Source organism: Lepidochelys kempii, chromosome 12 (assembly GCF_965140265.1).
Source record: "Lepidochelys kempii isolate rLepKem1 chromosome 12, rLepKem1.hap2, whole genome shotgun sequence".
Lineage (NCBI taxonomy): Eukaryota > Metazoa > Chordata > Testudines > Cheloniidae > Lepidochelys > Lepidochelys kempii.
Window position 1 is genome coordinate 17,523,876 of NC_133267.1, and position 26,714 is coordinate 17,550,589.

Here is a 26,714-nt window from a genome sequence, read left to right on the forward strand (position 1 = left end):
GAACAACGCTTCCTCAGCTCTCGTCCCCTAATGTCCCTACTCTACTTGTGCTACATTGATGACATCTTCATCATCTGGATCCATGGAAAAGAAGCCCTTGAGGAATTCCACCATGATTTCAACAATTTCCATCCCACCATCAACCTCAGCCTGGACCAGTCCACACAAGAGATCCACTTCCTGGACACTACAGTGCTAATAAGCGACGGTCACATAAACACCACCCTATACCGGAAACCTACTGACCACTATACTTACCTGCATGCCTCCAGCTTTCATCGAGACCACACCACACGATCCATTGTCTACAGCCAAGCTCTACAATACAACCGCATTTGCTCCAACCCCTCAGTCAGAGACAAACACCTACAAGATCTCTATCAAGCATTCTTACAACTACAATACCCACCTGCTGAAGTGAAGAAACAGATTGACAGAGCCAGAAGTAACCTACTACAGGACAGGCCCAACAAAGAAAGTAACAGAATACCACTAGCCGTCACCTTCAGCCCACAACTAAAACCTCTCCAGTGCATCATCAAGGATCTACAACCTATCCTGAAGGACGACCCATCACTCTAACAGATCCTGGGAGACAGGCCAGTCCTTGCTTACAGACAGCCCCACAACCTGAAGCAAATGCTCACCAGCAATCACACACCACACAACAAAAACACTAACCCAGGAACCTATCCTTGCGACAAAGCCCGTTGCCAACTGTGTCCACATATCTATTCAGGGGACACCATCATAGCGCCTAATCACATCAGGCACGCTATTAGAGGCTCGTTCACCTGCACATCTACCAATGTGATATATGCCATCATGTGCCAGCAACACCCCTCTGCCATGTACGTTGGCCAAACCAAACAGTCTCTACATAAAAGAATAAATAGACACAAATCAGACGTCAAGAATTATAACATTCAAAAACCAGTTTGAGAAAATTTCAATCTCTCTGGTCACTCAATTACAGACCTAAAAGTCACAATATTACAACAAAAAAACTTCAAAAACAGACTCCAAGGAGAGACTGCTGAATTGGAATTAATTTGCACACTGGACACCATTAAATTAGGCTTGAATAAAGACTGGGAGTGGATGTGTCATTACACAAAGTAAAATTATTTCCCCATGTTTATTTTTGCCCTCTACTGTTCCTCACATGTTCTTGTCAACTGCTGGAAATTGCCCACCTTGATTATCACTACAAAAGGTTTTTTTCTCTCCTGCTGGTAATAGCTCACCTTACCTGATCACTCTCGTTACAGTGTACATGGTAACACCCGCTATTTCATGTACTCTGTGTATATAAAATCATCCTACTGTATTTTCCACTGTATGCATCCGATGAAGTGGGCTGTAGCCCACAAAAGCTTATGCTCAAATAAATTTGTTAGTCTCTAAGGTGCCACAAGTACTCCTGTTCTTCTAGCATTTAGTATCATCCTTCAAAAGACATTCAAAGAAGGTGCCTCTCATTTGTGGAATCCGTAGTATTTAACAGTTCCACAATTATCACACCACTGCACATAAAGCCTTGCTACACAGCTACACCATGAGTTTGGGTCTCACAATTTAATTGACAAACTACACCTTCATGGATTCTGTATCAGTTGTTATGAGCTGAAGCGGTTCATCACTAGTGCTGCAAAAACTGAACAGAAAGAATCCAGGAAGATGTGTTCATTCCCTAATGGAATTGTACCACTTCATGCTGGGGGAAATCTTGTCCATGAAGGAGATAATAATATATAAATCAATGTAGAGACCACTGATTAAAAGAATGCTTTCCATTCAATGACTATAGTGGTATTTCAAGAACAGTCCACAGCTAGACTAGCATCCCAAGAAATATCACTGAAGCATGGGAAAGAAAAGTCATTTACTTTCCCTGGACAACCAGAGTCCATTATGCAGTGTGCAGCATTTGAAAACCCTAGAACACATCCAGAACCAAATCATCATGAAAAAGTACTTGAGAAAATAAACTCTTGTGACCTACAAATGAATGCTGTCCAAGATCTCTTCTGGTGTCTTCCCTGCATAGAACTGTGTATGTGCAAAGGCAATTAAGATTGTGGTAACCCACACACTCTTGACAGAGATCATAATGATGAATAAGATGATGTTGACTAGAAATGTGAGCAGCATTATACATTTCAGTGATTCCTGTACCAATTTATTATTAGATTTTGTTTTACCCTTTAGATAGTTGTTGTGGTACGTGGAGGTCAGAAAGAAAGCCAGAGTTAGTCTTGAAATAATACACAGAGTCATTAAACTAACAGAAACAAATGCAGTTATTTCAAAGTGGTCATTTTAACATGTTGATGGTATCATTGTTTATCCCCATTTCATAGATTCATAGATTCATAGATATTTAGGCCAGAAGGGACCATTATGATCATCTAGTCTGACCTCCTGCACAATGCAGGCCACAGAATTTCACCCACCACTCCTAAAAAAGACCTCACACCTATATCTGTGCTATTGAAGTCCTCAAATTGTAGTTTGAAGACCTCAAGGAGCAGAGAATCCTCCAGCAAGTGACCCGTGCCCCATGCTACAGAGGAAGGCGAAAAACCTCCAGGGCCTTCCAATCTGCTCTGGAGGAAAATTCCTTCCCGACCCCAAATATGGCGATCAGCTAAACCCTGAGCATATGGGCAAGATTCATCAGCCAGATACTACAGAAAATTCTTTCCCGGGTAACTTGGATCTTACCCCATCTAAAAACCCATCACAGGCCATTGGGCCTATTTACCATGAATATTTAATTACCAAAACCATTTTATCCCATCATACCATCTCCTCCATAAACTTATCGAGTTTAATCTTAAAGCAAGATAGATCTTTTGCCCCCACTACTTCCCTCGGAAGGCTATTCCAAAACTTCACTCCTCTGATGGTTAGAAACCTTCGTCTAATTTCTAATCTAAATTTCCTAGTGGCCAGTTTATATCCATTTGTTCTTGTGTCCACATTGGTACTGAGTTTAAATAATTCCTCTCCCTCTCTGGTATTTATCCCTCTGATATATTTATAGAGAGCAATCATATCTCCCCTCAACCTTCTTTTAGTTAGGCTAAACAAGCCAAGCTCCCTGAGTCTCCTTTCATAAGACAAGTTTTCCATTCCTCGGATCATCCTAGTAGCCCTTCTCTGTACCTGTTCCAGTTTAAATTCATCCTTCTTAAACATGGGAGACCAGAACTGCACACAGTATTCCAGGTGAGGTCTCACCAGTGCCTTATATAATGGTACTAAAACCTCCTTATCCCTACTGGAAATACCTCTCCTGATGCATCCCAAGACGACATTAGCTTTTTTCACAGCCATATCACATTGGCAGCTCATAGTCATCCTATGATCAACCAATACTCCAAGGTCCTTTTCCTCCTCCGTTACTTCTAGTTGATGCGTCCCTAGCTTATAACTAAAATTCTTGTTATTAATCCCTAAATGCATGACCTTACACTTCTCACTATTAAATTTCATCCTATTCCTATTACTCCAGTTTACAAGATCATCCAGATCCTCCTGTAGGGTATCCCTGTCCTTCTCTAAATTAGCAATACCTCCCAGCTTTGTATCATCTGCAAACTTTATTAGCACACTCCCACTTTTTGTGCCCAGGTCAGTCATAAAAAGATTAAATAAGATTGGTCCCAAAACTGATCCTTGAGGAACTCCACTGGTAACCTCCCTCCAACTTGACAGTTCACCTTTCAGTAGGACCCGTTGTAGTCTCCCCTTTAACCAATTCCCTATCCACCTTTCAATTTTCCTATTGATGCCCATCTTATCCAATTTAACTAATAATTCCCCATGTGGCACAGTATCAAACGCCTTACTAAAATCTAAGTAAATTAGATCCACTGCGTTTCCTTTATCTAAAAAATCTGTTACTCTCTCAAAGAAGGAGATCAGGTTGGTTTGGCACGATCTACCTTTTGTAAAACCATGTTGTATTTTGTCCCATTTACCATTGACTTCAATGTCCTTAACTACCTTCTCCTTCAAAATTTTTTCCAAGACCTTGCATACTACAGATGTCAAACTAACAGGCCTATAATTACTTGGATCACTTTTTTTCCCTTTCTTAAAAATAGGAACTATGTTAGCAATTCTCCAATCATACGGTACAACCCCTGAGTTTACAGATTCATTAAAAATTCTTGCTAATGGGCTTGCAATTTCTTGTGCCAATTCTTTTAATATTCTTGGATGAAGATTATCTGGGCCCCCCGATTTAGTCCCATTAAGCTGTTTGAGTTTCGCTTCTACCTCAGATATGGTGATGTCTACCTCCATATCCTCATTCCCATTTATCATGCTACCATTATCCCTAAGATCCTCTTTAGTCTTATTAAAGACTGAGGCAAAGTATTTGTTTAGATATTGGGCCATGCCTAGATTATCCTTGACCTCCACTCCATCCTCAGTTTTTAGCGGTCCCACTTCTTCTTTCTTTGTTTTCTTCCTATTTATATGACTATAGAACCTTTTACTATTGGTTTTAATTCCCTTTGCAAGGTCCAACTCTACTTGACTTTTAGCCTGTCTCACTTTATCCCTACATATTCTGACCTCAATAAGGTAGCTTTCCTTACTGATCCCTCCCTTCTTCCACTCCCTATATGCTTTCTGCTTTTTCTTAATTACCTCTCTAAGATGCTTGCTCATCCAGCTTGGTCTACAACTCCTGCCTATGAATTTTTTCCCCTTTCTTGGGATGCAGGCTTCCGATAGCTTCTGCAGCTTTAATTTAAAATAATCCCAGGCCTCCTCTACCTTTAAACTCATAAATTCTTCAGTCCAATCCACTTCCCTAACTAATTTCCTTAATTTTTGAAAGTCAGCCCTTTTGAAATCAAAAACCCTAGTTGCAGATTTATTTTTGTTAATCCTTCCATTCAGTTTGAACTGAATTAGCTCATGATCACTTGAGCCAAGATTATCCCCTACAACCATTTCCTCTATGAGGTCCTCATTACTCACCAAGACCAAATCTAAAATGGCATCCCCTCTAGTCGGTTCAGCAACTACTTGCTGAAGGAATCCATCAGCTATCGCATCTAGGAAAATCTGAGCCCTATTATTATTACTAGCACTCGTCCTCCAGTCTATATCTGGGAAGTTAAAGTCTCCCATGATCACACAGTTTCCATTAGTATTTATTTTATTAAAAACATTAAAAAGGGCTCTATCCATATCCAAATTAGATCCCGGCGGTCTATAGCACACCCCAAGCACTATCCCAGGGGAGGCTCTAATAGTTTTCTTCCCCAATTTAATTGTTGCTCAGACAGCATTTCTATGTAATGGCACCACTTGACAGCTCCACATCATACCGCATCTTAAATGGACACAATAAGTTTTCAAGAGATGTATGATGTGTGTGCATGTGTACAGAGGATGCATTAAATTGACCAAATCGGTGGTGTCTGCCTAATCAGTCTCAGCCATTCAGTTTGTCAAATAAGTATTCCCCAGCTCTCTCACCAGTGTTCCAGCTATTCTCCCTCAGTAGAGGGTGATGGGGAAGGTCAGGCTTCTACCCTCCCAGTCGGGATGTTACCCGCAGTCCAGACCCTTCTCCTGTAGGTTGCTCCATCCACAGATGCTGCAAAGTGACTTCCTCCCTTTGGACAGCCTTGCCTTCACTCTCTCGCCCCGCATAACTGTCAAAGATCACTTTTGAACAGATCTTCCATTTAGAGGATGCTCTGTAGCTGCTATGGGGTGGGGGCCCTTTGGGCCCAGTGCTGCTCCTTCACTCCCTTTATCGCTGTGTGGAGTCTGGAAGACTGTTTGGGTTGGAAGATTGGAAGACTGTTATTGGGTCCACCATCAGTCTTCTTTTCTCAAGACTGAATATGTCCCATTTTTTAATCTTTCTTCATAGGTTAGGAATTTTTTTTTTTACCATTTTTGTTGTTCTCCTCTGGACTCACTCCAATTTATCCACATCTTTCTTAAAGTGTGGGACCCAAAATTGGACAGAGCTGAGGCCTCACCACTGTGGAGTAGTGGGAAAATAAACTTTCTTGTCTTATATACAAATTCCCATTACTACACCTGTCATAAAAATAAAGGGAAAGATAACCACCTTTCTGTATACAGTCCTATAAAATCCCTCCTGACCAGAGGCAAAACCCTTTCACCTGTAAAGGGTTAAGAAGCTAAGATAACCTTGCTGACACCTGACCAAAATGACCAATGAGGAGACAAGATACTTTCAAAGCTGGAAGGTGGGAAACAAAGGGTCTGTCTGTCTGTCTGTGTGATGCTTTTGCCGGGAACAGATCAGGAATGCAGACTCAGAACTTCTGTAAAGTTAGTAAGTAATCTAGCTAGAAATGCGTTAGATTTCCTTTTGTTTAATGGCTGGTAAAATATGCTGTGCTGGATGGAATGTATATTCCTGTTTTTGTGTCTGTTTGTAACTAAGGTTTTGCCTAGAGGGATTCTTTATGTTTTGAATCTGATTACCTTTAAGGTATTTACCATCCTGATTTTACAGAGGTGATTCTATGCTAGTAATGCTAGTAATAATAATAGGGCTCAGATTTTCCTAGATGCGATAGCTGATGGATTCCTTCAGCAAGTAGTTGCTGAACCGACTAGAGGGGATGCCATTTTAGATTTGGTCTTGGTGAGTAATGAGGACCTCATAGAGGAAATGGTTGTAGGGGATAATCTTGGCTCAAGTGATCATGAGCTAATTCAGTTCAAACTGAATGGAAGGATTAACAAAAATAAATCTGCAACTAGGGTTTTTGATTTCAAAAGGGCTGACTTTCAAAAATTAAGGAAATTAGTTAGGGAAGTGGATTGGACTGAAGAATTTATGGGTTTAAAGGTAGAGGAGGCCTGGGATTATTTTAAATTAAAGCTGCAGAAGCTATCGGAAGCCTGCATCCCAAGAAAGGGGAAAAAATTCATAGGCAGGAGTTGTAGACCAAGCTGGATGAGCAAGCATCTTAGAGAGGTAATTAAGAAAAAGCAGAAAGCATATAGGGAGTGGAAGAAGGGAGGGATCAGTAAGGAAAGCTACCTTATTGAGGTCAGAATATGTAGGGATAAAGTGAGACAGGCTAAAAGTCAAGTAGAGTTGGACCTTGCAAAGGGAATTAAAACCAATAGTAAAAGGTTCTATAGTCATATAAATAGGAAGAAAACAAAGAAAGAAGAAGTGGGACCGCTAAAAACTGAGGATGGAGTGGAGGTCAAGGATAATCTAGGCATGGCCCAATATCTAAACAAATACTTTGCCTCAGTCTTTAATAAGACTAAAGAGGATCTTAGGGATAATGGTAGCATGTTAAATGGGAATGAGGATATGGAGGTAGACATCACCATATCTGAGGTAGAAGCGAAACTCAAACAGCTTAATGGGACTAAATCGGGGGGCCCAGATAATCTTCATCCAAGAATATTAAAAGAATTGGCACAAGAAATTGCAAGCCCATTAGCAAGAATTTTTAATGAATCTGTAAACTCAGGGGTTGTACCGTATGATTGGAGAATTGCTAACATAGTTCCTATTTTTAAGAAAGGGAAAAAAAAGTGATCCAAGTAATTATAGGCCTGTTAGTTTGACATCTGTAGTATGCAAGGTCTTGGAAAAAATTTTGAAGGAGAAGGTAGTTAAGGACATTGAAGTCAATGGTAAATGGGACAAAATACAACATGGTTTTACAAAAGGTAGATCGTGCCAAACCAACCTGATCTCCTTCTTTGAGAGAGTAACAGATTTTTTAGATAAAGGAAACGCAGTGGATCTAATTTACTTAGATTTTAGTAAGGCGTTTGATACTGTGCCACATGGGGAATTATTAGTTAAATTGGATAAGATGGGCATCAATAGGAAAATTGAAAGGTGGATAGGGAATTGGTTAAAGGGGAGACTACAACGGGTCCTACTGAAAGGTGAACTGTCAAGTTGGAGGGAGGTTACCAGTGGAGTTCCTCAAGGATCAGTTTTGGGACCAATCTTATTTAATCTTTTTATTACTGACCTGGGCACAAAAAGTGGGAGTGTGCTAATAAAGTTTGCAGATGATACAAAGCTGGGAGGTATTGCTAATTTAGAGAAGGACAGGGATACCCTACAGGAGGATCTGGATGACCTTGTAAACTGGAGTAATAGGAATAGGATGAAATTTAATAGTGAGAAGTGTAAGGTCATGCATTTAGGGATTAATAACAAGAATTTTAGTTATAAGCTAGGGACACATCAACTAGAAGTAACGGAGGAGGAAAAGGACCTTGGAGTATTGGTTGATCATAGGATGACTATGAGCTGCCAATGTGATATGGCTGTGAAAAAAGCTAATGTCGTCTTGGGATGCATCAGGAGAGGTATTTCCAGTAGGGATAAGGAGGTTTTAGTACCGTTATATAAGGCACTGGTGAGACCTCACCTGGAATACTGTGTGCAGTTCTGGTCTCCCATGTTTAAGAAGGATGAATTCAAACTGGAACAGGTACAGAGAAGGGCTACTAGGATGATCCGAGGAATGGAAAACTTGTCTTATGAAAGGAGACTCAAGGAGCTTGGCTTGTTTAGCCTAACTAAAAGAAGGTTGAGGGGAGATATGATTGCTCTCTATAAATATATCAGAGGGATAAATACCAGAGAGGGAGAGGAATTATTTAAACTCAGTACCAATGTGGACACAAGAACAAATGGATATAAACTGGCCACTAGGAAATTTAGATTAGAAATTAGACGAAGGTTTCTAACCATCAGAGGAGTGAAGTTTTGGAATAGCCTTCCGAGGGAAGTAGTGGGGGCAAAAGATCTATCTTGCTTTAAGATTAAACTCGATAAGTTTATGGTGGAGATGGTATGATGGGATAACATGGTTTTGGTAATTAAATATTCATGGTAAATAGGCCCAATGGCCTGTGATGGGTTTTTAGATGGGGTAAGATCCAAGTTACCCGGGAAAGAATTTTCTGTAGTATCTGGCTGATGAATCTTGCCCATATGCTCAGGGTTTAGCTGATCGCCATATTTGGGGTCGGGAAGGAATTTTCCTCCAGGGCAGATTGGAAGGCCCTGGAGGTTTTTCGCCTTCCTCTGTAGCATGGGGCACGGGTCACTTGCTGGAGGATTCTCTGCTCCTTGAGGTCTTCAAACTACAATTTGAGGACTTCAATAGCACAGATATAGGTGTGAGGTCTTTTTTAGGAGTGGTGGGTGAAATTCTGTGGCCTGCATTGTGCAGGAGGTCAGACTAGATGATCATAATGGTCTCTTCTGGCCTAAATATCTATGAATCTATGAATCTATGAATCTTGACAACACCCCAGAATGATATTTGCCTTTTCTTCAACTACATCACGTTGTTGGCTCATGTTTAAATTTGTGATCCAATATAACCCCCAGATCCTTTTCAGCAGAACTCCCGGCTAGCCAGTTGTTCCCCATTTGTAGCAATCTGCAATCATTGTGTTTGAAATTTAGGTAATTTTTATTGGATGAAAAGCAAGTCATATAGTTCACAGTTGAGCTTCAACTAGACACTTTTATACTAAGATTATAGCATTTCAGTGCAGGAACTGTGTTTTTATTTGTACATGGCTTGCACAATGGAGCCCAGATCTCTCATAGAGGCTCCTAGACACTATAAATAAATAATAATAATAATAATTAATGTGGTGCCATATTATTACCAATGAATATGTTTCACTGTGCATTTGATTTTTCCTTCCTATGTGTAGTACTTGGCACTTATCGTTATTGAATTTCATGTTGTTGATTTCAAACCAATTCGCCAATTTGTAAAGGTCATTTTGAATACTAATCTAGTCCTCCAAAGTGCTTGCAACTCCTCCCATCTGCAAATTTTAAAACCATGCTCTCCATTCCATTATCCAAGTCATTAATAAAAATGTTGACAAGTACTAGACCTATTTTGACAACAAACCACTGATAACCAGTCTCTGAGTAGAGTTTTTCAATCAGATATGCACTCACTTTATAGTAATTTCATCTAGATCACATGTCCCTCATTTGCTTATGAGACTGTCATGTGGGATTGCATCAAAAGTCTTACTAAAATCAAGATATATCATGTCCACTGCTTACTCCCATCCATTAGGCCAGTATGCCTGTCAAAGAAGGAAATTACGTTGGTTTGGCATGATTTTTTCTTAAGAAATCCATGTAGGCTGATACTTATTACCTATTATTCTCTAGGTTGTTACAAACGGATTGTTTAATAATTTGTTCCAGTATCTTTCAAAGTACTGAAGTTAAGTTGACTGGTCTATAATTCCCTGCGTCCACTTTGTTCCAGTTTTTAAAGATAGATACTATATTTGCCTTTCTCCAGTCTCTAGAGTAGGACTCTGCATTAGCATTGTGGGGTAATGGAATGTGAAACTACTGAACAATGAAGGAATGGAAGAGGAATTGTCAAGTGAAGTGACACTGTCCGAAGATCAGTGAAATCAGTAACAAAACATGAAGTGGCACTACTGAACCAAATACTTTCTTTTAAGAGAGATGAGCAATTTAATTACAATCCAGGGGATAAAAATTAATTGTATGTTTTATAGTACTTGAAACTGAATCCTGCTATCTTGTTGTAGCTGAAGTAAAAGACAAATGCATAAGGCAAAACCACAACGTGGACATAATACAGACTTTCAAACATTAATGCAGTCAATAGTCAACTATTCTACACTAATTAATAGTACTTCCTGACCTCAGGAGGCTCAGACCTGGTCTACCATACAAAGCTAGGTCACAGAAGCCACCTAGTTGTTGACCTAGTTGTGCATGTGTCTACATTAAAATTTGTCTTCCTCTAATGTAAGTGCCATGTTACACTGACATAGTAACCTCACCTCCCTGAACAGCATGGAGCCACAGTCGACATACTGAGATCAACAGAGCACAAGTGTGGACACTGCATTACCTATGTCGGCCCTAACAATCCTCCAGCAACTGTCCTACAAAGCCTGACATGGACTGCTCTGGTCACAGTTGTGAGTTCCACTAACCAGGGGTCATGGAGACTGGAAACGCCCCACCCCCAACCCCCCACCCCACATGCGCACACACACACACACACACTTTAAGTCTGACAAATTTTTGAAGTGCCTTTTTTTTATGGTCATACTTGGCAAGCACACCTAGCAGTTCTCCATTGTTGTATGAAACTTCCCAGCTGACACACTCCAGACGCACTCCAGCCTGGAGAGGAGATAATGGATCTCTTGGCCCTGTGGGGAGAAGAGGCTGTGCAGGCCCAACTACAGACAAGCTGTAGAAATGTATCAGAGGAACAGCCGTGTTAGTCTGTATTCGCAAAAAGAAAAGGAGTACTTGTGGCACCTTAGAGACTAACCAATTTATTTGAGCATGAGCTTTCGTGAGCTACAGCTCACTTCATCAGATGTTTACCGTGGAAACTGCAGCAGACTTTATATACACACAGAAATCATGAAACAATACCTCCTCCCACCCCACTGTCCTGCTGGTAATAGCTTATCTAAAGTGATCAACAGGTGGGCCATTTCCAGCACAAATCCAGGTTTTCTCACCCTCCACCCCCCCACACAAATTCACTCTCCTGCTGGTGCTAGCCCATCCAAAGTGACAACTCTTTACATAATCAAGTCGGGCTATTTCCTGCATAGATCAAGGTTTTCTCACATCCCCCCCACCCCCATACACACACAAACTCACTCTCCTGCTGGTAATAGCTCATCTAAACTGACCATTCTCCAGGTTTAAATCCAAGTTAAACCAGAACATCTGTAGCCTGTTTCCTCTTGTTTTTTCCTACCCCCCCCCCCCAGATGTTCTGGTTTAACTTGGATTTAAACCTGGAGAATGGTCAGTTTAGATGAGCTATTACCAGCAGGAGAGTGAGTTTGTGTGTGTATGGGGGTGGGGGGGATGTGAGAAAACCTTGATCTATGCAGGAAATAGCCCGACTTGATTATGTAAAGAGTTGTCACTTTGGATGGGCTAGCACCAGCAGGAGAGTGAATTTGTGTGGGGGGGTGGAGGGTGAGAAAACCTGGATTTGTGCTGGAAATGGCCCACCTGTTGATCACTTTAGATAAGCTATTACCAGCAGGACAGTGGGGTGGGAGGAGGTATTGTTTCATGATTTCTGTGTGTATATAAAGTCTGCTGCAGTTTCCACGGTAAACATCTGATGAAGTGAGCTGTAGCTCACGAAAGCTCATGCTCAAATAAATTGGTTAGTCTCTAAGGTGCCACAATTACTCCTTTTCTTTTTGTAGAAATGTAGACATTTCTGAGCAAATTGGACAGGGGATGCAGAAAAAAGGGTACAACGGGGATCAGCAGCAGTGCCACATGAAAACAAAAGGAACCGTGGCAGGCATACCAGAAGGCCCAGGAGGCCAATAATCATTACGGTGCCAAGCCACAGGCCTGCAGCTTTTACAAAGAGCTGTATGCCATATGTGGCAGAAAGTCCCCCCACCTCCCACACATCATTGTGGACACCTCCAAGCTGCCCACATCACAGGCTCCTGCCATGAACAGCAAGGAAGAGAAGGAGGAGGTTGGGGAACATGGAAATGGGGTTCCAACTATGCCATGAGCAAGGACCTGTTTGACACTCCACCACAGTCCAAATAGTCCCTGCAGTCAAGCACAGGCAAGCCCGATGAAGGGGAAGGAACATGGGATAAGTGTATAAATGTATTTCCCATTATAGTAATGGCACCCCCAACTTAACAGGACACAACTATTGACTTTTCATTAATTTACGCATACTAAAAGAGATAGCAGCACAACAAAGAGAGGTAGACTTGTTATCTGATTTCATTTCCCTGTACAGTTAGGCGGGAAGGGGCCATAGTGGATTCTCTATAACATGAAGTTTTTAAATCATGATTTGAGGACTTCAGTAACTCAGCCAGAGGTTAAGGGTGTATTACAGGAGTGGCTGGGTGACGCTCTGTGGCCTGCAATGTGCAGGAGGTCAGACTAGATCAGTGGTTTTCAACCTGTGGTCCACAGACCTGTGAAGGTCCGCACTCTATGTCTCAGGGGTCCACAAAAGGTTGTCATTACCATAGAACAGTGGTTTTCAACCTGTGGTCCGTGGACCCTTGGGGGTCCACAGATTATGTCTAAGATTTCCAAAGGGATCCAAACCATTTGAAATTTTTTAGGGGTCCACAAATGAAAAAAGGTTGAAAACCATTGGACTAGATATCATGATGGTCCCTTCTGACCGTAAAGTCTATGCAGAACATTTTGTTTATGAACACTGGGATGTCCCTTGACTCCTCCTGAGATATGTCAATGAAACCTTCATGGAGGTTTTCTACAGTCCTCTCCTGAAGGTTTCCAGATTGGCAGCCTCATTTCTCCCTCCCCAGTAGGACACTTTCCCATGCCAGTCAGCAATAACTTCAGAAGGCACCATTACAGTAAACAGGCTAGAGGCATACGGGTGGCTTCGGAACACCAAGAGCAGCTGTGCTCTCTGTGCCTTTGTTACCCTTAAGAGTGAGAAATTAGCCAAAATCACTATTGCCTGTGGAAAGTGGTGCCAGTATTCAGTACTATTACCCTATACCCATAGTTTCATGCAACTGAGCAATTCCCTCCTCATTTCCCTCACCCCTGGCAGGCCATATTCACCAAGGCTGGTGCTGTCAGTTGTGCCATGCCACAAACACACCAAAGCATGTCTTGTTTAACACTTTAGGGCGGCAAGGGAAGGGAGTTCTGAATCTTAATTTTCACTTTCCATTATTATTACCCTGACAATGGTACCTCTGTGTGTTTTACCTGTAGATGCTGCCACTTCACCCTTGAGGGATCCCCCTCCACACCAGCGGAATGCCTGAGCCTGATAAGGAGGAGTAGGAAGAGGTCTTGGGATGACATGCTCTGCAAGGTCCTGCAAGCCAGTGCTGCATCAAACCATGAGCAAAGAGCTTGGAAGATGAATACTGCAGACAGTATGAAGAAGAAAAGAGTGAACAGGTGAAAGGCCAAGGAGTCCCAACAGCAAAAGGAGAGGGAGATGCACCAGGACATAATGGGGCCTCTCTGGCAGCCAACACAGATACAGCAGACTCTTGTGGACCTACAGGTTCAACAGTCATGGGCTTGCCTCCTTTTGCAGTCAAGGGAGATCTCCATTATAGCACCCTCTCAACATTCCACTTGGCATCAGGGGTCACGTCCCTTCCACAAAACACTAGGGGACAGTAAGGACAACCACAGCTTCACATACACTGACCTGTGAGAGCCATGATTGCTGTATGTGTAACTTCTTCTTAAGCTCTGTTCCATAAATGTATTAAGTTTTTAATGTATTTGCTTTTAACTTGCACATAACTTTTTAAAAGTATTTTCGTTACTCAATAAAATTCTATTGTTTGGAAAATTATTCATTTTTATTAGTTCCCAACATATGCTGCAGAATGCCTACCGATACTGAAAAGCACCTACTTATTTGTTATTGTACAGTGTGACAACTCACAGGATCAGTGATAAATACAGTGTAATGATTATAAATGTACAGCAAGCACCACAAAATTAATAGGTGAATTGACAGTGTTATATTCATAGATATACACCAGGCACCACACAATTCCTAACAGGCCCCGGGACTGCTCGGTCAAGTAGAGCACAGTACACCACAATGCATTACTCTGGGGGGCACGGTTAAAGTTCACAGTATTCATCCTCCAGGCTCTCTGCTCATGATCTGATGCAGCATTGTTTTGCAGGATCTTGCTATGTCCCACAGCAATTTGTCCTCCTTGAAATCACTATGTTCCCTGTAGCTCTTCTAGCAACTCTGCAAACAACAGAGGATAGTGCATCCTGTACTTGCAATGCTCATGACAGTAATGCAGAGCTGGACAGGCTCCATGCTTCTCTCAGAGATGACAGACAGTGACAAGTCTCATGCAGGTTCATGGGATTTTAAAAATAGACATTCAAATTATGGGATAGGGATGGTATTATGGGATGGAGAAAGTTGCATGATGGGAACTTGACCCCACAGGCCAAGTCATCCCTGTGCTACTCGTTTTTGCCCACATGCATTGCCAAAATTTCCCAAAAGACAGTGTGCTGGAAGGGGGCAAGTGGCACACTGGGATACCTATCCATAGTGCACTGCACTGTGCATTGACACATGCACTCCTGGTGAGTGCGTGCAGCACCAACACAAGGAGTTAAGAATACACGTACACAAGCAACATACTAACTGTGGTGGCTTTATGGCAGGGGTAGTCAATAGGGGGAACGCGGTCAAATCCGGACTACCACACACTTATGAACAGATGTTGAAATCTTTTTATTTATTATTATCATTACTGTTATATTTTTTATTATTATTTTCTCTGAAGGCTGGACCTTGGCTATACCTTGATCAAGAAATTTGGACCTTGACAAAAAACAATTGACTACCCCTGCTTTATGGTAATGTATCGGCAAAAGTTTGTAGCATAGACATGGCCTGAGAGAGACTGCAGATAGTGAAGATGCATAAGACTCCTGGGATGATATCCATTTCAAAGTTAAGGAAGAGGAGCGATTCATGCTAGAATAGAAAAAGTCAAACAGTTATGAAAATGATTGAAAACCAGTGAGATGGGCTGCAGGAGGTAGCAACTGAGAATTGGATTTCCAGGAGGAGAGACTTCAGAGAAAAGAACATAACAGCGAGAGAGAGAGACACACACACATATGCAACAAAGTTGAAAATCCAAAACTTGGTTTATGCAGATCAGCTAAGTTGAAAGAGAAATAGGAAAATCACTAAAGTGAAACCAACAAGGGATAAGGACCATAAAACCGAGTGTGAGAAGGATCAGCCTGCTAATACTTCTGACCTGCACATTCATTGCCACAATGGTAGGGGCAAGATAAAACATTTATAGTTAGAAGCAAGGAACATCAAGGGAGCAGATAATTGTGTAGGGACAGGGTTCCAAATCAGTGATTTTTTTCCCCCTGGTTGCAATGGGGTGAGTTAAGGACAGAGTGACTGTGCAGCTTGTGTCAGCTAAAATCAGATCATTGTGTGTTTAATTTCTTTTCAGGGAGACAGAGACTAGTAAATAATAATGCTATCTGTCCTGTTTTTAAAAAATTTGTCTTGCAAAAATTTCAGCTGCCTATGAAAAGTAGTTTAAAAAGAAACAGTATTGAAAAATATATGAAATATAAATGTAAAACCTGAAGAAATACACCAACCTCTGGGTAGTCTAGAGATGTTCCTGTATTTGTTACCAAAAATTTGTAACCTGTCCTGTCCTATCACTTTTATATCATGTATTTCTGCATTTTTGTCCATTTTATTTTTAGAAAATAATTTCACCAGAGAAGAACTAAATCGTAAATTAATGTTTATGGCTCCAGTACTGTTAAGACTTAAATATATGCTTAAATTTATACACACAAGCAGTCTATTGACTTCAATGGTACTACTTAGATGCATAAAGTTAAGTACATACCAAATTCTTTGGAAGACTGGGGCCTTATTTATTAACATACATTTTGCAGACGAACTTTGTCCAAAATTTGTTTTAAGAAAAGGCCTTTAACATAATGTAACTGCTGTACTAGATCAAACTGATTTAGATATCAATTGAGAAACAGGACTTTAATTCTTTAAAACCAGCTATTACCAAAAGCTGATACACCTACGATTCCAAGCAGGAACTGTGCTGATATCCTAACAACATTTTCTTTTTCTTCCAAAAATATTCCACATATTTTTCAATACATAACTGTCTGTAACCCAAAGTAACTACTATCAAAAATGGGTTCACGTGTTTAAGTAGTTTGAACAGGTTTCAAATCTAAAGCAAAAACCATTTGGCTCCTTTTGCATAGCCACTTGCTATTCTCTCTCATTTATTTTAAGTAAATTATTCAGCAGAGTTGACAAGCGTGAATAATACAAGCTACGCTGGGCTTCTCCAAAAGTTCTTACTCTACATGATTAATCGTGAGCTTTTTAAAAATTCTGTATTTGTTCTCGGTTTTTCTATGCCAGTTTGTGAAGGTCACTAAAATATTGGTGTTTGTTTATTTCCTTTGCTCCATTGTTTTTAATATCCGCTGATAAGCTGGGAAATAAGATCTCTCTCTCTCTCTTTTCTGAGTTTGTTGTTTTGATGGGAGCACCCATACACATCTACGATGCCTATCTAAACCAACTGCCACAGATAAAATCAAAACTGGTGAACAAAATAACTTACCTTGGCTAACCATTACTTGGGTGATTAGATGGCCCTCATTTCCCCAATATCAGACCACTCTCTATTGCTTAACCTACCTATGCAACAAAAGCCTAAGAAAATAAAGGCACTATGCAGTACACCCTATAAGTTCAACTCTGAGGTCCAGAGTTGAAGAAATCATATAGAATACACCCTTGCACATAGCCCCATTCCTTTTAAGCAGGGGGCTATTAGCATAGGTGCCCTGCTGATCACAGCTGCAGCAGTGTCACACAGGGAGAGACATGGTCTCTCAGGTAACCAAGTCCCAAAGCATTTAAGGCTTTACAGATCAAAATCAACAGCTTAAACTTAACCTGAAAACTAATTGGGAGCTAGTGGAGATTGTTAGTGGAATTAGTGGAGAATGCTCTCTGTGTGATGCACCACTTAAAAAACAAGCAGACACATTTTGCACTAATTTACATAGCTAGATCTGCTCCTCCTGCAGATAGATTTTGAGAAGAAATCTATCACTTATTTAGCTCCAAAGCAAAGCAGATCACACTCTTCCTGAAACATCTCTTGAAGGTGTGTCTACACTGCAGCTGGGAATGTGCCTAGCAGCCCAAGTAGACAAACATGCACTAGCTTGAACAGAACTAGTATGTTAAAAATAGCAGTGTGGATATTGTGGCCCAGCTGGCAGCACATTTGGACCCAACTTGGACAGAGGGGATCAGGAAGGATTGTGCTTGGGCAGCTAACCCATGCCACCACCCATGCCACAGTGTCCACACTGCTATTTTTAGCACGATAGTTCAAGCAGAGCTAGCGCATGTCTGTCTGCTCAGGTGGGGAGGCACACTCCTAGCTGCAGTGTAGACATAACCTTGGTGAAATTAAGTCTCCATTGTTTAGTGAAAAAACTGCATATGTCTGGAGCTCACTTTGAAGATGCTGCAGCAATAATGTGCTGTGATAATGCCATCCCCTCCCTATTTTAGCACCGACTAAATGTAAAAGCTGACAAAGTGGTGGTAGCCCCTTAAAAGTAAAAAGCAGCCCCACGATGTAAGAAAACAGAAAAGTAGCACAAGTCAGCCAAGTGTGAATCCTAGATGATATTCAAAACTTAAAGCAGGAGTATCCACAAAGAGATGATGGGCTGATATTTAGCAATGCTGACCCCCCACAACTCCCACTGAACCTACCGGGAGCTGTGGGCATTCGACATCTCTGAAAATCAGGTTCCACTACTGAAGAGCTACAACATCAAGCCTAGGAGTAAGCTCCAGCTGCAGCATATTTTAAGCATGTTTCCATTTTGAGCACAATAAACATCTACCAGGCCTATACATTCCCATATGCTAATCTGGACTTCAACCAACATCCTCAAGTGGCTCCTGGTCTCCTCATAATAATCAAACTCCTCCAGGCTTTCCCCCACACTCTACTTCACATTCTTTCCTGGCATCGCCCAGTGAAGACGTTTTATACAGGACAGAGAAAGAGGGCATGGGGAAAGGGCTCCATCACCACCACAGCTTTGTACAAGACTGAGCACACAGAAACTCACCAGCGGTCAATCATCTGGCAACAGTCATTACATCCAGGGTCTCCAATATGGGTAGAAAAAATGCTGGGTCCAAATCAATGAGCGCAAGAGAAACATGCAGAATAAGGAGACGTAGTACATGCCCAACTGCACATAAGACATATAGTACACACAGGGCCTGTTCTCCTGAGATGATGATCACCCACAACTCCTCAAAATATACAGTGGCCAAAATATCAAATTTGGTAGCCTCAAGTTAGATGCCTAAATATAGATATAAGCACCTAAATAAGGGCCTGATCCTACTACCAATGACGTCAATGGCAAAACTCTCTTTGACTTTATTGCGGCAGGCTTGGGCCATAAGTGATGCAATTTGGAGGTGTCTAAGTGTGGATTTAGTCAGTGAACACCTTTAGGCATCTACATTTGAAAATACTGGCCAATACCCATAAGAAGTTACAGCATAATAATCTTTCAGAGAAGTGCTTACCCTTTACATCCCTTTCCAGAGACTGTCCTTGACTTTAGTCCTTCGAGTGTTATTCCTAATTAGCATGATGGAGAATTAAGAGGCACAGGGGCAAAAGGCTGTAGCAGGAAAGTGACTTGTAAATGAGCACAAATTATTTTCCCTCTCTCTCCCCTCATCTCAGTCTGCAGCATCTTATAGAACAGGTTGAATTCTTAAAAAAAAAAATCCTAAAAGGAAAACACAGTCGCTGCCAGTGCCAATCTGGCACCCACTGGGACTTCTGCCTTTGCCAAAATCTTTCATTAGAGCTGCTAGAGCAAAGTGTGAGGAGCATGCTGCTGATGCAGCTGCTGCTGTATTTGTTGAGTCCCATAAAGGTGAGGCTCCTCCAACCTGCTGATGCACATCCACCTTAGTAAACTGCTTTGAGACTGATGGACTGAAAAAACTACATAGCTGGCCAAATGTTATTACAAACTGTAAACTGACAAAAATCTGAGGTTAACGTAGATTCTCTAGCTGTGTATTCAGTGTCTGGGGATTCTTTGGGTGGTCACTTAAAACAAGAGATTGCCTAAGAATATCTCATTACTGTATAAAAATACTAATAAGAGTAATTGTCATTATTATTAAAGTCAAGCTGTCAACGGAAACTTTAAATGATACAAATACAAGAGCCTGCGACAGTGTCTATGCTAAAAGGTAAATGCAGGAAACTAAGCTGGTTGCACTCCGCGTGAGCTGAGTCCCCCTAAAGTGTATCATACCCTGGTAGGGACATAGAGATACTGCTCAAATGCCAAACTAGCAGCCAACACTGTTCTATCCAGCAATGATATTTAGACACAAAGGACACATCATTTGGTTATAAGGCCAGGGAGCAAAAAGGGCCACAGTTACATGGTGTGAGGCAGCGCTATGAACACACAGTTGATGGTAAGAAGTAGTCCAGATCCAGAAGTGTGTGTGATAATACTCCCAAGCCAACACATGTGTAATGGCAATGGGGATGCACACTCACAGAGTAAGTTTGACAAAGACGGGTGATGAGCTGCAGGTGAGAAGTAGCAGTAACATCTATGGCCACTGGAGGCGGCACTAATAACAATCAGGGCTATGCAAGTTGTGTGTTATGGAAGCAGGCAGAAACTGCCAATGATAGCTACAGAATTCTTTCTGTGAGTACAGTTCTTCATCCAGCAGCTTATCGCATCAGGTGGAGAGATGAACCCTCCTAGCATTCATATTGTAAAATGGACACTACATTGGGCTCTTATTGTATTTGTGTCACATTTACCACTGGTAGCTTTCTTTTTATTTTCAGAGGTGCTGAGCATGTGCTGTTCCCATTGACTTCACTTGGAGTTGTAATTGCTCAGCAGCTCTGAAAATCAGGCCCTAGACCTTTCTCTAAACAGGATTTGAGGAAAGCTATTATGTAAATTTTAGTAACTTGCCTACTGATTTACACTCTGTCCAACAAAGTGTCTATTTAGTGTCACAGAAAACTCTGTCGCTACTCAAATCAAAATTGAAATGGTGAATACCAGTTGACTTGCAGAAAAATGTATCCTGAAAATTCTTTAATCCACACTACTTTTCAACTTAAAAAAAGGGAGAGAGAGAGAGAGAGAGAGAGAATGCAACAACAGCAATAATGGAGAATGAGTACATTGTCTTCTAAAGTGACATCCATAGAAAATGCTGAAAACTAGTCTCAACAAAATAACACCAAAATTCACAGAGTCTTGAATGGAGCATAGAATTTACATGTTAGGTAATATAGTTTGTGCTGGGATATTCAATTATCATTATTGTCCGTTTCAACTAATGTCCTATTTTCTTTCAGAAAAGAAACATGCTGAAAGCATTTGGCAAATAGTACAATAATTTAGGTAAAGGACATCCAATCTAAATGTTTAGTGGGTAATTGGCAAATTGGAAATCCATGAAAAGAAAGCAATTTTTATTAACCACAGATAGTTTGCTGGGAGGTATTTCTCTGGCTTCCGGCTGTTGCATATAGTACAGATGCATAAAATACTCAGTCTAAATGAGTTACATCCTTTTTATCATATGAAACTCCCAGCTATGCTGCAGATTAGAGATCAACTGCATGAATGAATTCAGACAGAGATGTCCATTTGGTTGATCTGAATTCAAAAGCACATACTTTTTGATCTGGGCTTATTGTAGTGAGAAAACTGCTGCTTTCATAAAACTCAAACCAAATAAATGTAGATATGAATCTTTGTTTAGTAAGGGCAGTAAAACATAGTTTAATATGCTGTTTTTGCTCAAAATGGAATTAGTCTCAGATAGTGCTGGATATACTTTACAGCAGATTTTATGGAATAATATTGTCTAGCCCAGAGGTGGGCAAACTACGGCTCGCGGGCCACATCTGGCCCGTGGCACTGTCCTGCCTGGCCCCTGAGCTTTCAGCCAGGGAGGCTAGCCCCCGGCCCCTCCCTTGCTGTCCCTCCTCCCCCGCAGCCTCAGTGCACTACGCCGCCAGTGCTCTGGCTCGCTGCTCCTGATGGGCAGGACAGTGGTGGGGCTGCGAGCTCCTGCTAGTCTAAGCGGTGTGGTAAGGGGGCGGGGAGGGTTGGATATGGGGCAGGGGGTCCCAAGGAGCAGTCAGGGGACAGGGAGCAGGGGCGTTGGATGGGGCAGAGGTTCGGGGGGGGGGGGGCAGGAGTGTGGATAGGGATCGGGCTGCAGTCATAGAGCAGGGGTGTGGATAGGGGGCAGGGCAGTCATGTGGTTACCTGACAGAGCAGTAAAAGGCTATTCCTCCCGTTTCCCACAATCCCTTGCTAAACCTACCTAGGAGCCTCACACAATCCTGGCACAGAGGACTTTGACAATATGTCTGCACTGTAATTAAACAGCCCCATGAGTCCAAGCCTCTCAAGCCCAAGTCAGCGGGCATAGGCCAGCCATGGGTATCTAAATGCAGCATAGATATACCCTGATCGTCTAATACCATTGATGGTCTAGATTCCACAGAGGGGTTCGTATAGTTGATGCTGCTGCAGCCCTTTAGAAGATATTGAGAAAGATTCATCGCTGCAACAGTGCTTGTGTTGCACAGGGACAGAAGGCAGGCACAGCTTGTTCCCCAAATTGTGCCTCTTTTATGATGGCCCCCTACAGGCCATTACATGGGCAACTACAAGGGGGGGAGAGCAGCATGGTCACAGAATTCATACATCCTGGTGATTCTGTACCTCTGCATTGGCCTCTATCTACTAAAGATTGCATAATAGTTTAAGCATCCTATCCCCTCCCAACCCTTAGTTCTCCACTGTTTCTCTCCCTCTCCCCAGTTTAGATAGTGAACGGTGCCATAGCTATAGGATTAAGTTGTATACTTCTCAATTCACAGCTAGTACTACATTTGGGGAGGGGTTTCTATGCTCTCAAGCTCTAACTTCTCGATAATCACACATGATGTAACCCTCTAACTTTTATGCATTATGTACCGCGGGGAAAATGTAAATTGCAAAATCAGCTTTGTCTCTCACACTTCTCTTAAGTTATGACAGTAGTATTAGTATGTTCATAATGGCAATATCACTAAGGTTATACTGACACCATTAAAGAGGTTGCAGACAAAATGTTTTCAGCTCACTTGCACAGCTGTGAGTCTGTTAAATCTATTTTGCTCAAACAAACAGAGCCAAAGAACAGATCCAAGAGGGGGAGGGGGGGAAGAAAAGAAAAGAAAAATGCTCTGCTATGGTCAGATGCATGTGGCTGGTTGTGGAGCTGTTACATCAGACCAAAATTGGCGTCCCCTCTCGGCAGGCAGGAACAAACATCCTCATTCAGAGAATTCAGTCTGGCTGGTAGCTATAGAGCTGGAGGCAGAGTCAGTTTAACAGGCAAAGGTTCCATCTCACTGCCAACAGCAGAATCAGCTGGGCAGCATCAGACAAGGACCACATCAAAGACAGCTAAGATCCATTGTCAAATCCCAAGTGACACCAAAGCCTGAGGCATAGTTGGCCGGACACCCGTTAGACCCACAGCATAAAGCAAAAAATAAGAGCAAAGAAAAGGGATAAGACTAGAGCTGCAAAGAGAGCAGCTCCATTTTAAGGAGGATTTTGAGATTTCAAATTTGGTTTTGTTCAGATTTGAAACAAAACCCCAAAATTTTGAAATTCTCTATGAAAAAATTCTGGGGGAAAAAATCAGTTTGGAAACAATGTAATATTTCATTTCAATAATTGTGAAAGTTTTCATGTCAAGAATATTAAAATGTTTTATACACTGTTGGTCCGATATTAGAGAGACAATGTGCATGATGAGGTAACACCTATTAGACCAGACTTAAGAAGATCTTGGTGTAGCTCAAAAGCTTGTCTCTTTCACTAACAGATGTTGGTCCAATAAAAGATATTACCTCACCTATCTTATCTCTCTAAAATGTTTTGTATGTTTTGTAAAAATTAAACACTCTGACCATTTTTGCCCTGGAAAAGGAGGTCAACTAGTGGTTGTTTCGTTTTCAATTTTCAGGGCATCATTTCATCAGGGTAGGAAGGGGGTTGAAGAGAAGGAGAGGAGTAGGACTGACCTAAAAAAAAAAGGCTAGGATGGATAATGGGAAGGTCAGGTGGGTGTGAGGGCAGAAGGAGGTGGAGGACAGAGCCCTCACCAGGTCCCAGTACCACTCCAGTATATGGTAGCACTTTTCAGTGTTTGCAGAGTAAAAAAATATGGCTGCCTGCCATGACTGGGAAGGGTGGTCCCAATATATTCATTGGAGGAGGGAGTCTGGGACCAGTGCTCTCTGGTGCTATCTAAGGAGGTGGTACCTAGAGGTGATAGGGGTGTAACCCTTCTGCCCATCAGAGTTGGCAGCAACAAGGGCCGGGTTCAGTATCTAGGGGTTCCATTCCAATAACACAATGCAAAACCGGCTCGAGCCCCCACCCAGCGACCTGGGAAAAATACATACCACCCCCACTAGGCGCCTCCAAGAGGCAATACTTCCCCTCTCGCAAGCACATAGTCTGAGTGTAGCAAAAAGCCTTTTAATAACAGAGAGAAATAATGTGGCATTATGTTGGGGAAACACCACCAACAGGATTCATAACACAAACCACGAGCAAAAAACCCACCCCAAGCAAATTGGGGCATGTCCTTTCCCTTTGGTTCTTGAGTCCAGCAACCCAAAATCACCCACAGTCCCAAAAGTCCAACAACCCAAAAGTCTCTGTCCCTGGTCACGGCAGCCCCAGAGTTCAAAAGTTTATCTGCAGAGTTTTACCTCCCAACCCGGGTGGAGATTGGGGGGGGGGGGTTAAGGGGCACTTTACATGGTCCAAATCTGATGGCCCCACCTTTCCATGGGGCTCAGCTCTGCCAGCCGCCCCATGAGCTGCTCTCGCCGTCCCGCAAACTGCTCTGCTCCACCAGCCGCTCCGCTTGCCGTCCTGCAAACTGCTCCACCATATATCTTCAGGCTCCCCCACTACTTAACACAACGCTCAGTGATTTCAGCTCTTAGTAAGTTTAGCTCTTTTGTGATTTCAGCTTGTAGTAGGGGAGCCTCAGTGCTGGTGCACCATTAGCCCAAAGTGAATTCAGCTCAGCAGCCTGTAACTAGACTCCTAATAGAATCAAAATTAGCTCTGATATTCCACAGTGGAGAGAGGAGGAAGTGCAATTAGCATGTAAGGGCCTCACCAGGGGGCCCATACCACCAAGTATCAATATCTGTTCCCAGCCTCTCTCAATTCACAGTTTTGGAACCCATGTCCCTTGCCTAGCGCGTGCTACTTAGTTGATGGCGAGTCCCTCCATCATAACAAAAGGCCAAGTACATTTCCACTGTCCTTGATTCCCATAATCAGGGTAATAACAATTTATTCTTCCTGCCCCAATAACAGAGACATTGGGGATCCCACAGCAGCCAAAGTGACCATTTGGGCAGCTATGGCCTCATTCTAGGCGGGGTGGGTGTGCCTATGCAAATTAGATCAGCTCCTGAAGTTCTTTTCCACAACTTGCCACACCTCACCACCAGATGTCAAGGTGGAGCTCATCCTGACTCTACTTACATCGGTGACCCGTGAGCCCCCTATCAGAGCTGCCTGCCCTGTACTGCCCACCGAGAGCCATACAACATTGGGCTGTCTCTTCAGCCCCCCTTCCCTTGTGGGCCCAGATGCAGCTGCCAACACCTTATGTGGGTCCTGTCCTAGAGAAGTGGGACTGGGCATGGTGCACCTGCAAGTCACAAAGGAGAGGCAACTGAGGTGCTCTCCTCAGTGTGGCAGGAGTGGGAGGAGTGGCAGGTTCTGTCTGAGGTGCTGCGGGAGTGGGCAGCTGCAGCTCAGGAAAAGGCAAGAGGCCCAGAAGTGCATCCACACCACCTTTCAGAAAGAGTGTGAGGGGTTCCTGAAGTTGCAAGCCAAGGCTAAAGCCCTGCAGATTAGCCAGGCTGTCCCAGGGGACAAATCTTCCACGGTCCCACCCACTCCTCCATGACTGCATGCAGTTTGTCTCAGATGTTCCAGGAGACATGATCTTCAATTCTGAACGTGCAAAGCAGGGTATGACACTAAGTGAGGGTATACATGTTGCCATATTGGTCTTGCTGCTGCTACTCACCTAGAGGGCCATAACAGGCAAGTAGGCAGCTGTCTGACCACTGGTCCACATGCCAATACTCAGGTACACCCTCCCACCTTCTAGTTAGCCAAGACATCCAGAGCAGCACAGAAGTTCTGGTCTTTTTCACAAAATAGGAGTGTCTATGCATTTGCCACCTGAGAATAGCTGCAGCTATGATGCACTTGAAGACCTCACCTTCCAGGTGAGAGAAAGGAAGCCTGTCCGTAGCCAGCATCGTTACGTTCTGTGTCCAATTTCATGGCAGTAAGGTGCTTGTGATCAGTGTGCAGTAACTTGAGTTGCACCACTAACCTCCTCCTCCTTCTCACTACTAACACCACCTCCTGCATCTAACTGATAGATCATGCCTCAGGGCATATTCCTCTCCCAGAAGAGCCATCTGTCTCAGGCAAAATGGATTCTGCCTGTAGCAACCTGCATGGAACTTAGAGGGAGGAGCACAAGTTGCAGGAGGGAAAAGTTTGGAGGCAGCACTAGGAAGTCATCTCTGTGCACATGGCTTGAATATTAGCTGAAATTACAGCATCTCTGTAAATTTTTACTTCTCTTAATAAAGAGTCTGTTCTTGTTATTACCCAGTATACGATGCATGAAACATTGCCAGTTACTCTTCACCAGGACAGGATTCTGGTTCAGAATTTTCTCCCGTCACTTCCTGGAATTCATGCTGCAGAGTTCGTGCAACAGATTCTCCATTGAGCAAACTCAAGCCTCTAGAAATGGTCTTTCTTTTTCCCGCCATCCTAAACTGTTCCATAGAAGATTCCCACTTCGGAGCTGCCTTGCACTGGGGTCTGCTACTTCCACTGACACAGCTCTGAG

The 26,714-nt window shown here is 42.5% G+C and overlaps 1 long non-coding RNA gene across 4 annotated transcripts in view; it reads right to left on the bottom strand.

Moving 5' to 3' along the window:
- The window catches only part of LOC140896235 (uncharacterized), a 382,955-nt gene extending 363,552 nt beyond the window's left edge, over positions 1 to 19,403 (bottom strand). For all 4 annotated transcript variants that reach the window (XR_012154477.1, XR_012154476.1, XR_012154475.1 and 1 more), the window contains exon 1: positions 19,257 to 19,403. This is a non-coding gene — a long non-coding RNA (uncharacterized lncRNA). The remainder of the gene's footprint in view (positions 1 to 19,256) is intronic.
- Between the last annotated feature and the right edge of the window lie 7,311 nt (positions 19,404 to 26,714).